The sequence below is a fragment of the Mesoplodon densirostris genome (genome assembly GCF_025265405.1).
Source record: "Mesoplodon densirostris isolate mMesDen1 chromosome Y unlocalized genomic scaffold, mMesDen1 primary haplotype SUPER_Y_unloc_2, whole genome shotgun sequence".
Lineage (NCBI taxonomy): Eukaryota > Metazoa > Chordata > Mammalia > Artiodactyla > Ziphiidae > Mesoplodon > Mesoplodon densirostris.
Genome location: NW_026778237.1, coordinates 1,268,771 through 1,280,012, shown reverse-complemented (window position 1 = coordinate 1,280,012; position 11,242 = coordinate 1,268,771). Strand labels below are relative to the sequence as shown.

Sequence of the window (11,242 nt, the reverse complement as noted above, 5' to 3'; positions counted from 1 at the left end):
TGTTCAGTGGAAAACTTGTATTAATCGAATTAGCAGGATTTTTTGTTTTTTTTTTTCAGTTTTTGTTTACTCTAGGAGTTTTATGTCTGATGTAAAGAATATACATTTTGAATGTATACCATGGGGATAAAATATTCAGTGTTTCCCAAACATTCTGATCATGGGATTCTTTTTCTACCAAATCTCACAAAACAGTATTCCAAAGAAAACAGCTTTGGAAACAATGTTAAAAGGTCCCACTGTGGGCTTCTCTGGTGGCGCAGCAGTTAAAAATCCATCTGCCAATGCAGGGGACACGGGTCCGATCCTTGGTCTGGGAAGATCCCACATGCCGCGGAGCAACTAAGCCCATGTGCCACACTACTGAGCCTGTGCTCTAGAGCCCGCAAGCCACAGCTACTGAAGCCTGTGCACCTAGAGCCCGTGCTCCGCAACAAGGGAAGCCACCGAAATGAAAAGCCCATGCACCACAATGAAGAATAGCCCCCACTTGCCGCAACTAGAGAAAGCCCGCATGCAGCAACCAAGTCCCAACGCAGCCAAAAAATAAAATAAAATAAAACTAAAGTGAAAAAAAAAAAAAGGTCCCATCGTGTGTTGTTCCAGAAGCACATACCTGGTAGCTAAACTTCATTCACTTTCACTTAGAGATCATTATGAGAAACTGGAACCTTTGCTGTGAAGGTTTCAGCACAGTAAGCTTTGGACAGTAAGTGTAATGCAAGGCCCTCACCATGACAGTGGGTAGATATCACACACATCCATTCAGATGTGTCACTCTCTGCTATTTACAAGCTCTGTGTTTGATCATGTTACATACTTTAATTCACAATTTCTTTATCTGTAAAATATGGGTAACGATAATCAAATTTAATCCAGTATCTGTAATAATGAGGTAATGCAGATTGAACAGCCCAGAGATATATAATATTGATGTATCACTTTTCATTACCTCTCATTAAATGATTTATTTATACATATGTATACACACACACACACGCCACAGAGAGTGAGATAAGCCACCAGCTGCTGCTTCATATGGTCTACTTCCTTAAGATTATACCATTGATCCTACTTCATGTATTAATTTTCAAAGAAGGAATTATATGTAACATTTACTAGCACTTAGCTACAAAAGAAATACAAATATGAAGAGCTTATAGAACAAGTTTGATGTTAGTACCTATAAAATACCTGTCATATAATAGGTGCTCAATAGAAATATGCTGAATGAATGAATAAGAGCTAATCATTGACATGGAGTCAGAACTTATTGTCTAATATCAGTTGTGTAACTATTAGTTCTGTAACATTTTTAAATTAATGAAGGGAACTGAAAGTCAAAACAGTTTTTACAGATTATAGCATGAGAATTTTTATTAGTTGACTCTGCATTTATCACGAATAATACTGTGATAGCTAATTTTTATATGTCAACTTCAAAGGGCCAGTGGGTACCCAGATATTTAGTCAAATATTATTGTTTGTGCCTGAAAGGGTGTTTTTCCATGAGATTAACATTTGAAATACTAGACGAAGTAAAGCAGATTGCTTTCCTTAAAGTCGATGAGCCTCATCCAATCATTTGAAGGCCTGAATAAAATAAAGATGCTGACCTTCCTCTGAGTAAGCGGGAACTCCTCTTGCCTGACTGCCTTGGAGCAGGAACATGGTTTTTTTCCTGCCTTCAACTTGAATTTCCTGGGTCTTGAGCCTCCTGGCCTTTGGACTGGACCTACACCATGGACTCTCCTGGGTCTCAAGTATGGCAACTGCAGATTTTGAGACTTGTCAGCCTCCATAATCATGGGAGCTAATTCCTTATTTTATATAATATATAAATATATCTTCTATTGGTTCTGTTTTTCTGGAGAATCCTAACATAATACCAACACTGACCACAAATATTTCAAAGAAACCTTCATCTTATAGTCCTATACTGATATTTTAAAAGACATTATCTTAGCCCATACCAAGTTATAAACTATAAAATTTGATTGTCAAATTTTTTTTTAATTTGGTGGCTTCCCTGGTGGCACAGTGGTTAAGAAATGCCTGCCAATGCAGGGAACATGAGTTCCAGCCCTGGTCCTGGAAGGTCCCACATGCCACAGAGCAACTAAGCCCACATGCCACAACTACTGAGCCGGCATGCCACAACTACTGAAGCACGAGCACCTAGAGCCCGTGCTCCATAACAAGAGAGGCCACCGCAATGAGACACCCACGCACTGCAACAAAGAGTAGCCCCCACTTGCTGCAGCTAGAGAAAGCCCGCATCCAACAAAGACCCAATGCAGCCAAAAATTAAAAATAAAATAAATAAATTTAAAAAATAAAATTTAAAATTTTTCTAAAAACATGATCTGCTCTGAAGTTTTCTCATTCTGTGTTTGTATTTAGCTTTACATTCCTCATTAAAGAAAAAGTGTAGGCAATGTTTTTGTTTATATATATGTATATTTCCTTCATGGAAATTTGAGGTTCCAGTTCATGCTAGTTTATTCATTTCCCTTAAAAAAGTTAGATTTTAAACCTTAGGTTTCTCTTAGTTATAACATGTATTTTAACATCATCTTCTAACCTAGGAAGTAATGATGAGGGATAAAACATCTGAGAAACACCATTATCACCCCCTTAGTACACATATAACCATTCAATAGTATTATTTTAATATTTGAAGAGTAAAGTGGTCCAGATAAATTAATTATTAAATAATCTTGGAACATAATGAGAAAATGTTCTACAAAATCAAGATTTCTTCTATTTAAATAGATTCTTCCAGTGAAGTCTACAATGGACTCTTCCAAGGAAATTTTTGAAAGACTGCAATTATATTACGACTAAACACTGGTGTTAAGCAAACATAGAATACAATTTTATCTCACTGAGAAACTGATCATGTAGTTCTTTTCTATCTCTAATGTATGATCCTATCATTAAAATCAACTTATCAAATAGACATTCTTATTATTCTATTTCTTTACAGACTCAACAATTAAATGCCTCTAAAATTGCTTAGATAAGTTTACAATGTGACAGTTGCTATTTGATCCTTTGCTTCCTTCATAAACAATGATTATAGCATAGCATGAGCTTTCAAAGAGAAATAAAGAGACCCACCAAAAAAGTACATTAGTCAAAGGCATGGTAATAAAACTTTAAGTGAAAACAGCTATTTTATCCAAAAGCTTTACAACCATTGAGAGCACTTCAAACAGTCCATCACTCTTTCTTGTACCTTGAGAACAGAGACCATGTTTGATTCTGTGTATCTCCAGAGTCAAACAGTGACACACATTTGGAATACTGTATATAAATAGCTGTTGAATTAATGTTGAATTAATTCATTATAAATACCTAGGTTGGTCTTATGTCTTCCACTATAACGTCCTTAACTTCTAAGAAAATATTGACTTTTTAATATCATATACATGTGTAATATCTTATACGTATTTACTTGAGACAATAAAGGGAGAGAAACAGTAGTTTTTTTGTTTTGGTTTGTTTTGGTCTGCTTCTCCACTAGAATACAAACCTCATGGGAACAGACTTTGTCTCTCTTTGTTACTAATATATGCCCAAATCCCATACCAGTGCCTGGGCCATATCAAGTAATCAAGAAATATTTATTGAATGAATGAATGAAAGATAATTTGAGATCAATGGTATTTCCTACCACTGTGGCTCATTCCATACAACATAATTGAGGGGTTAAAAAAAATGCTTGCTGAGTGGCAGTGAAAGGACAAATGAGGCTGGAGGGGATAAATACATCCCCACAGTTAAGTTATTTGCTCTAAGAATGCATCTAAGCCTTTTGTTTTCTGACAAAGAAAAGAGAAGTCTGCACTTACCCAAGAGGAAGGAAATGGGTAAATAACCTCAAAGGGGCTCCGTCCGAGGCAGCTACCACAGGCCCCGCGGCTTCGCCTTCACCTTGGCCTTCACGCCCGCCACGTTAAGCATGCCGCCCTCGCAGGTGCGAGGCCACCGTCGACAGCCATTTCACCCTGGAGCTCCACGCCTCTTTCGTGTGCCTGGCCGCGGCCTTTTACCTCGACCGCGACGACGTGGCCTTGAAGCACTTCAGCCGGTTCTTCCTGCGCCGCTCCCACGAGCACAGCGGGCGGGCCCGGGGCCTGAAGCGCCTGCAGAACCAGCGCGGGGGCCGCCTCAACTTCCAAGACATCAGGAAGCCAGTCCGTGACGAGTGCAAGAGCGGCCTCAAGGCCATGAAGTGCGCCTTGTTCCTGGAGAAGCCAGTGACCCGGAGCCTGCTCCACTGCACCAGCTGGCCACCGACAAGTGCGACCCCCACCTGCGCCACTTCCTGGCAACTCACTACCTCAGCCAGTAGGTGGCGTTCATCAGAGAGCTGGAGGGTCATGTCACCACCCCGAGCACGATGGGGGCCCAGGACGTCGACCTGGCAGGGTACCTCTTTGACAAGCTCACCCTGGGCGACAGCGACAAGAAGAACTGAGCCTGGACTGGACCTCCCCAGAGCCACGGGGAGACCAGAGCCCTGGTCACCGTGCCTGCCATGCAGACAGCAACAGTGCCCTTGCAGAAGAAGTTCACTTACGTTTTGGTTTTGGTTTTGTTTTTGCAACAAGTGCAGGACTCTTTTCCTGGACTTTATCACTTAAGTTTTGTTCTTCCAGTTTTTCCGTTTCTTCCAATAAAGTTATTGGTTCATAAATAAATAAAGGTCTCCGGTTGATTCATGTGGGCAAATCTCTCATTTTTAAGTTTTAAAACAGGTATCCAGGAGTTTCTGAACACAGCCATACCACAACCATATGCAGCTCAGGATCTCCACAGTGGGAGGGAGAAGGTGTTCCATGGGGCCCTGGAAAACACAAAATCAGTCTTCCCCTTATAAATAATGTAGGTATATGCGGGGTAGACTGGGGTGGGGTGGGGTGAGGTAGGGGTCCCTGGTGAATGTGGGTGCATGTGCGTAGTGAAAGTATAGAACCATAGCCTGGAAGTCATGATTGCAGTTGCCTCTGGGGAACAAGTGAAGGGAATGGGATTGGGCAGGGATTAAAATAAGGGTGTCTTCAGTTTCACCTGAAATGTTTATGTGCATTAATTATGCAAATACTAATGGTTAAGTATGAGTAGCAAGATGCGGGGTGGAGGGGTTTGGAAGTCTGAATGGTGGAGTATCTCTTTGACATGTTCACTCTGGGCAACGGTGACAATGGAAAAATGAGGGTTAGGCTGTCTTGCTCAGAAACACGGGTGTGACTTCCCATGGTCACCAATGCCTGGCACGCATGTTGTAATAACAAAACATCCACTTATATATGTTTTCTTTCTTTGTATCATATGTATATATGCATGCTTGTGTGTGTGTGTATAAATATATATATATGTATATACATATACATATATATATATATATATATATATATATATATATTTTTTTTTTTTAAATTCCAACCAGCAGCAGAGTTCATTTTGAAGTTCATTAGGAAGACGCCCTTTGTTGAAAAGCAGTTCGGCGATCACATTACTGGAAATGATATAGCTGCTTCCTAGACCTTTCCTGAGCCTGGCTCTATTTCTGCCCTTGGGTTTCATATATCCAACTTTGATTTAGTTTTTGTTATTTGCTACCAAGAGAACCTAAGCTAATATGTCTTATTATCAACACACTTTTACCAGCCTCCACTGTATCTACAGTAGAGTAAATAGCTCTTCTAGGGTACTAAATGACATTTTCCCCTTTATCCCTACTACAGAGTCCACTGCATGGAAAAAGGATCAAGGGTGGAAGGGATCAAATAAGAACAATCTCCCGAATGGAAACACAGAATACTGAAGCCTGCTACCATATGCATCTCTTCTCACCTAAAAGTGTTTTCCTCATAATTTACAGAATTTTAGTTCCTTAGATCAGCCTTCCCAAGACTGTGTTCAGTATCAGCCAGTGCCTCAAAAACATTCACAAGTGTTCAGTGGAAAACTTGTATTAATCGAATTAGCAGGATTTTTTGTTTTTTTTTTTCAGTTTTTGTTTACTCTAGGAATTTTATGTCTGATGTAAAGAATATACATTTTGAATGTATACCATGGGGATAAAATATTCAGTGTTTCCCAAACATTCTGATCATGGGATTCTTTTTCTACCAAATCTCACAAAACAGTATTCCAAAGAAAACAGCTTTGGAAACAATGTTAAAAGGTCCCACTGTGGGCTTCTCTGGTGGCGCAGCAGTTAAAAATCCATCTGCCAATGCAGGGGACACGGGTCCGATCCTTGGTCTGGGAAGATCCCACATGCCGCGGAGCAACTAAGCCCATGTGCCACACTACTGAGCCTGTGCTCTAGAGCCCGCAAGCCACAGCTACTGAAGCCTGTGCACCTAGAGCCCGTGCTCCGCAACAAGGGAAGCCACCGAAATGAAAAGCCCATGCACCACAATGAAGAATAGCCCCCACTTGCCGCAACTAGAGAAAGCCCGCATGCAGCAACCAAGTCCCAACGCAGCCAAAAAATAAAATAAAATAAAACTAAAGTGAAAAAAAAAAAAAGGTCCCATCGTGTGTTGTTCCAGAAGCACATACCTGGTAGCTAAACTTCATTCACTTTCACTTAGAGATCATTATGAGAAACTGGAACCTTTGCTGTGAAGGTTTCAGCACAGTAAGCTTTGGACAGTAAGTGTAATGCAAGGCCCTCACCATGACAGTGGGTAGATATCACACACATCCATTCAGATGTGTCACTCTCTGCTATTTACAAGCTCTGTGTTTGATCATGTTACATACTTTAATTCACAATTTCTTTATCTGTAAAATATGGGTAACGATAATCAAATTTAATCCAGTATCTGTAATAATGAGGTAATGCAGATTGAACAGCCCAGAGATATATAATATTGATGTATCACTTTTCATTACCTCTCATTAAATGATTTATTTATACATATGTATACACACACACACACGCCACAGAGAGTGAGATAAGCCACCAGCTGCTGCTTCATATGGTCTACTTCCTTAAGATTATACCATTGATCCTACTTCATGTATTAATTTTCAAAGAAGGAATTATATGTAACATTTACTAGCACTTAGCTACAAAAGAAATACAAATATGAAGAGCTTATAGAACAAGTTTGATGTTAGTACCTATAAAATACCTGTCATATAATAGGTGCTCAATAGAAATATGCTGAATGAATGAATAAGAGCTAATCATTGACATGGAGTCAGAACTTATTGTCTAATATCAGTTGTGTAACTATTAGTTCTGTAACATTTTTAAATTAATGAAGGGAACTGAAAGTCAAAACAGTTTTTACAGATTATAGCATGAGAATTTTTATTAGTTGACTCTGCATTTATCACGAATAATACTGTGATAGCTAATTTTTATATGTCAACTTCAAAGGGCCAGTGGGTACCCAGATATTTAGTCAAATATTATTGTTTGTGCCTGAAAGGGTGTTTTTCCATGAGATTAACATTTGAAATACTAGACGAAGTAAAGCAGATTGCTTTCCTTAAAGTCGATGAGCCTCATCCAATCATTTGAAGGCCTGAATAAAATAAAGATGCTGACCTTCCTCTGAGTAAGCGGGAACTCCTCTTGCCTGACTGCCTTGGAGCAGGAACATGGTTTTTTTCCTGCCTTCAACTTGAATTTCCTGGGTCTTGAGCCTCCTGGCCTTTGGACTGGACCTACACCATGGACTCTCCTGGGTCTCAAGTATGGCAACTGCAGATTTTGAGACTTGTCAGCCTCCATAATCATGGGAGCTAATTCCTTGTTTTATATAATATATAAATATATCTTCTATTGGTTCTGTTTTTCTGGAGAATCCTAACATAATACCAACACTGACCACAAATATTTCAAAGAAACCTTCATCTTATAGTCCTATACTGATATTTTAAAAGACATTATCTTAGCCCATACCAAGTTATAAACTATAAAATTTGATTGTCAAATTTTTTTTAATTTGGTGGCTTCCCTGGTGGCACAGTGGTTAAGAAATGCCTGCCAATGCAGGGAACATGAGTTCCAGCCCTGGTCCTGGAAGGTCCCACATGCCACAGAGCAACTAAGCCCACATGCCACAGCTACTGAGCCGGCATGCCACAACTACTGAAGCACGAGCACCTAGAGCCCGTGCTCCATAACAAGAGAGGCCACCGCAATGAGACACCCACGCACTGCAACAAAGAGTAGCCCCCACTTGCTGCAGCTAGAGAAAGCCCGCATCCAACAAAGACCCAATGCAGCCAAAAATTAAAAATAAAATAAATAAATTTAAAAAATAAAATTTAAAATTTTTCTAAAAACATGATCTGCTCTGAAGTTTTCTCATTCTGTGTTTGTATTTAGCTTTACATTCCTCATTAAAGAAAAAGTGTAGGCAATGTTTTTGTTTATATATATGTATATTTCCTTCATGGAAATTTGAGGTTCCAGTTCATGCTAGTTTATTCATTTCCCTTAAAAAAGTTAGATTTTAAACCTTAGGTTTCTCTTAGTTATAACATGTATTTTAACATCATCTTCTAACCTAGGAAGTAATGATGAGGGATAAAACATCTGAGAAACACCATTATCACCCCCTTAGTACACATATAACCATTCAATAGTATTATTTTAATATTTGAAGAGTAAAGTGGTCCAGATAAATTAATTATTAAATAATCTTGGAACATAATGAGAAAATGTTCTACAAAATCAAGATTTCTTCTATTTAAATAGATTCTTCCAGTGAAGTCTACAATGGACTCTTCCAAGGAAATTTTTGAAAGACTGCAATTATATTACGACTAAACACTGGTGTTAAGCAAACATAGAATACAATTTTATCTCACTGAGAAACTGATCATGTAGTTCTTTTCTATCTCTAATGTATGATCCTATCATTAAAATCAACTTATCAAATAGACATTCTTATTATTCTATTTCTTTACAGACTCAACAATTAAATGCCTCTAAAATTGCTTAGATAAGTTTACAATGTGACAGTTGCTATTTGATCCTTTGCTTCCTTCATAAACAATGATTATAGCATAGCATGAGCTTTCAAAGAGAAATAAAGAGACCCACCAAAAAAGTACATTAGTCAAAGGCATGGTAATAAAACTTTAAGTGAAAACAGCTATTTTATCCAAAAGCTTTACAACCATTGAGAGCACTTCAAACAGTCCATCACTCTTTCTTGTACCTTGAGAACAGAGACCATGTTTGATTCTGTGTATCTCCAGAGTCAAACAGTGACACACATTTGGAATACTGTATATAAATAGCTGTTGAATTAATGTTGAATTAATTCATTATAAATACCTAGGTTGGTCTTATGTCTTCCACTATAACGTCCTTAACTTCTAAGAAAATATTGACTTTTTAATATCGTATACATGTGTAATATCTTATACGTATTTACTTGAGACAATAAAGGGAGAAAAACAGTAGTTTTTTTGTTTTGGTTTGTTTTGGTCTGCTTCTCCACTAGAATACAAACCTCATGGGAACAGACTTTGTCTCTCTTTGTTACTAATATATGCCCAAATCCCATACCAGTGCCTGGGCCATATCAAGTAATCAAGAAATATTTATTGAATGAATGAATGAAAGATAATTTGAGATCAATGGTATTTCCTACCACTGTGGCTCATTCCATACAACATAATTGAGGGGTTAAAAAAAATGCTTGCTGAGTGGCAGTGAAAGGACAAATGAGGCTGGAGGGGATAAATACATCCCCACAGTTAAGTTATTTGCTCTAAGAATGCATCTAAGCCTTTTGTTTTCTGACAAAGAAAAGAGAAGTCTGCACTTACCCAAGAGGAAGGAAATGGGTAAATAACCTCAAAGGGGCTCCGTCCGAGGCAGCTACCACAGGCCCCGCGGCTTCGCCTTCACCTTGGCCTTCACGCCCGCCACGTTAAGCATGCCGCCCTCGCAGGTGCGAGGCCACCGTCGACAGCCATTTCACCCTGGAGCTCCACGCCTCTTTCGTGTGCCTGGCCGCGGCCTTTTACCTCGACCGCGACGACGTGGCCTTGAAGCACTTCAGCCGGTTCTTCCTGCGCCGCTCCCACGAGCACAGCGGGCGGGCCCGGGGCCTGAAGCGCCTGCAGAACCAGCGCGGGGGCCGCCTCAACTTCCAAGACATCAGGAAGCCAGTCCGTGACGAGTGCAAGAGTGGCCTCAAGGCCATGAAGTGCGCCTTGTTCCTGGAGAAGCAAGTGACCCGGAGCCTGCTCCACTGCACCAGCTGGCCACCGACAAGTGCGACCCCCACCTGCGCCACTTCCTGGCAACTCACTACCTCAGCCAGTAGGTGGCGTTCATCAGAGAGCTGGAGGGTCATGTCACCACCCCGAGCACGATGGGGGCCCAGGACGTCGACCTGGCAGGGTACCTCTTTGACAAGCTCACCCTGGGCGACAGCGACAAGAAGAACTGAGCCTGGACTGGACCTCCCCAGAGCCACGGGGAGACCAGAGCCCTGGTCACCGTGCCTGCCATGCAGACAGCAACAGTGCCCTTGCAGAAGAAGTTCACTTACGTTTTGGTTTTGGTTTTGTTTTTGCAACAAGTGCAGGACTCTTTTCCTGGACTTTATCACTTAAGTTTTGTTCTTCCAGTTTTTCCGTTTCTTCCAATAAAGTTATTGGTTCATAAATAAATAAAGGTCTCCGGTTGATTCATGTGGGCAAATCTCTCATTTTTAAGTTTTAAAACAGGTATCCAGGAGTTTCTGAACACAGCCATACCACAACCATATGCAGCTCAGGATCTCCACAGTGGGAGGGAGAAGGTGTTCCATGGGGCCCTGGAAAACACAAAATCAGTCTTCCCCTTATAAATAATGTAGGTATATGCGGGGTAGACTGGGGTGGGGTGGGGTGAGGTAGGGGTCCCTGGTGAATGTGGGTGCATGTGCGTAGTGAAAGTATAGAACCATAGCCTGGAAGTCATGATTGCAGTTGCCTCTGGGGAACAAGTGAAGGGAATGGGATTGGGCAGGGATTAAAATAAGGGTGTCTTCAGTTTCACCTGAAATGTTTATGTGCATTAATTATGCAAATACTAATGGTTAAGTATGAGTAGCAAGATGCGGGGTGGAGGGGTTTGGAAGTCTGAATGGTGGAGTATCTCTTTGACATGTTCACTCTGGGCAACGGTGACAATGGAAAAATGAGGGTTAGGCTGTCTTGCTCAGAAACACGGGTGTGACTTCCCATGGTCACCAAT

The 11,242-nt window shown here is 40.4% G+C and overlaps 3 pseudogenes; 2 read left to right on the top strand and 1 right to left on the bottom strand.

Annotated features, from left to right (window-relative positions):
• The window catches only part of LOC132483040 (centrosomal protein of 78 kDa-like), a 360,457-nt pseudogene that overhangs the window by 307,419 nt on the left and 41,796 nt on the right, over positions 1-11,242 (bottom strand).
• LOC132483013 (ferritin heavy chain-like) lies at positions 891-4,493 on the top strand (annotated as a pseudogene).
• Positions 6,857-10,458, top strand: LOC132483010 (ferritin heavy chain-like; annotated as a pseudogene).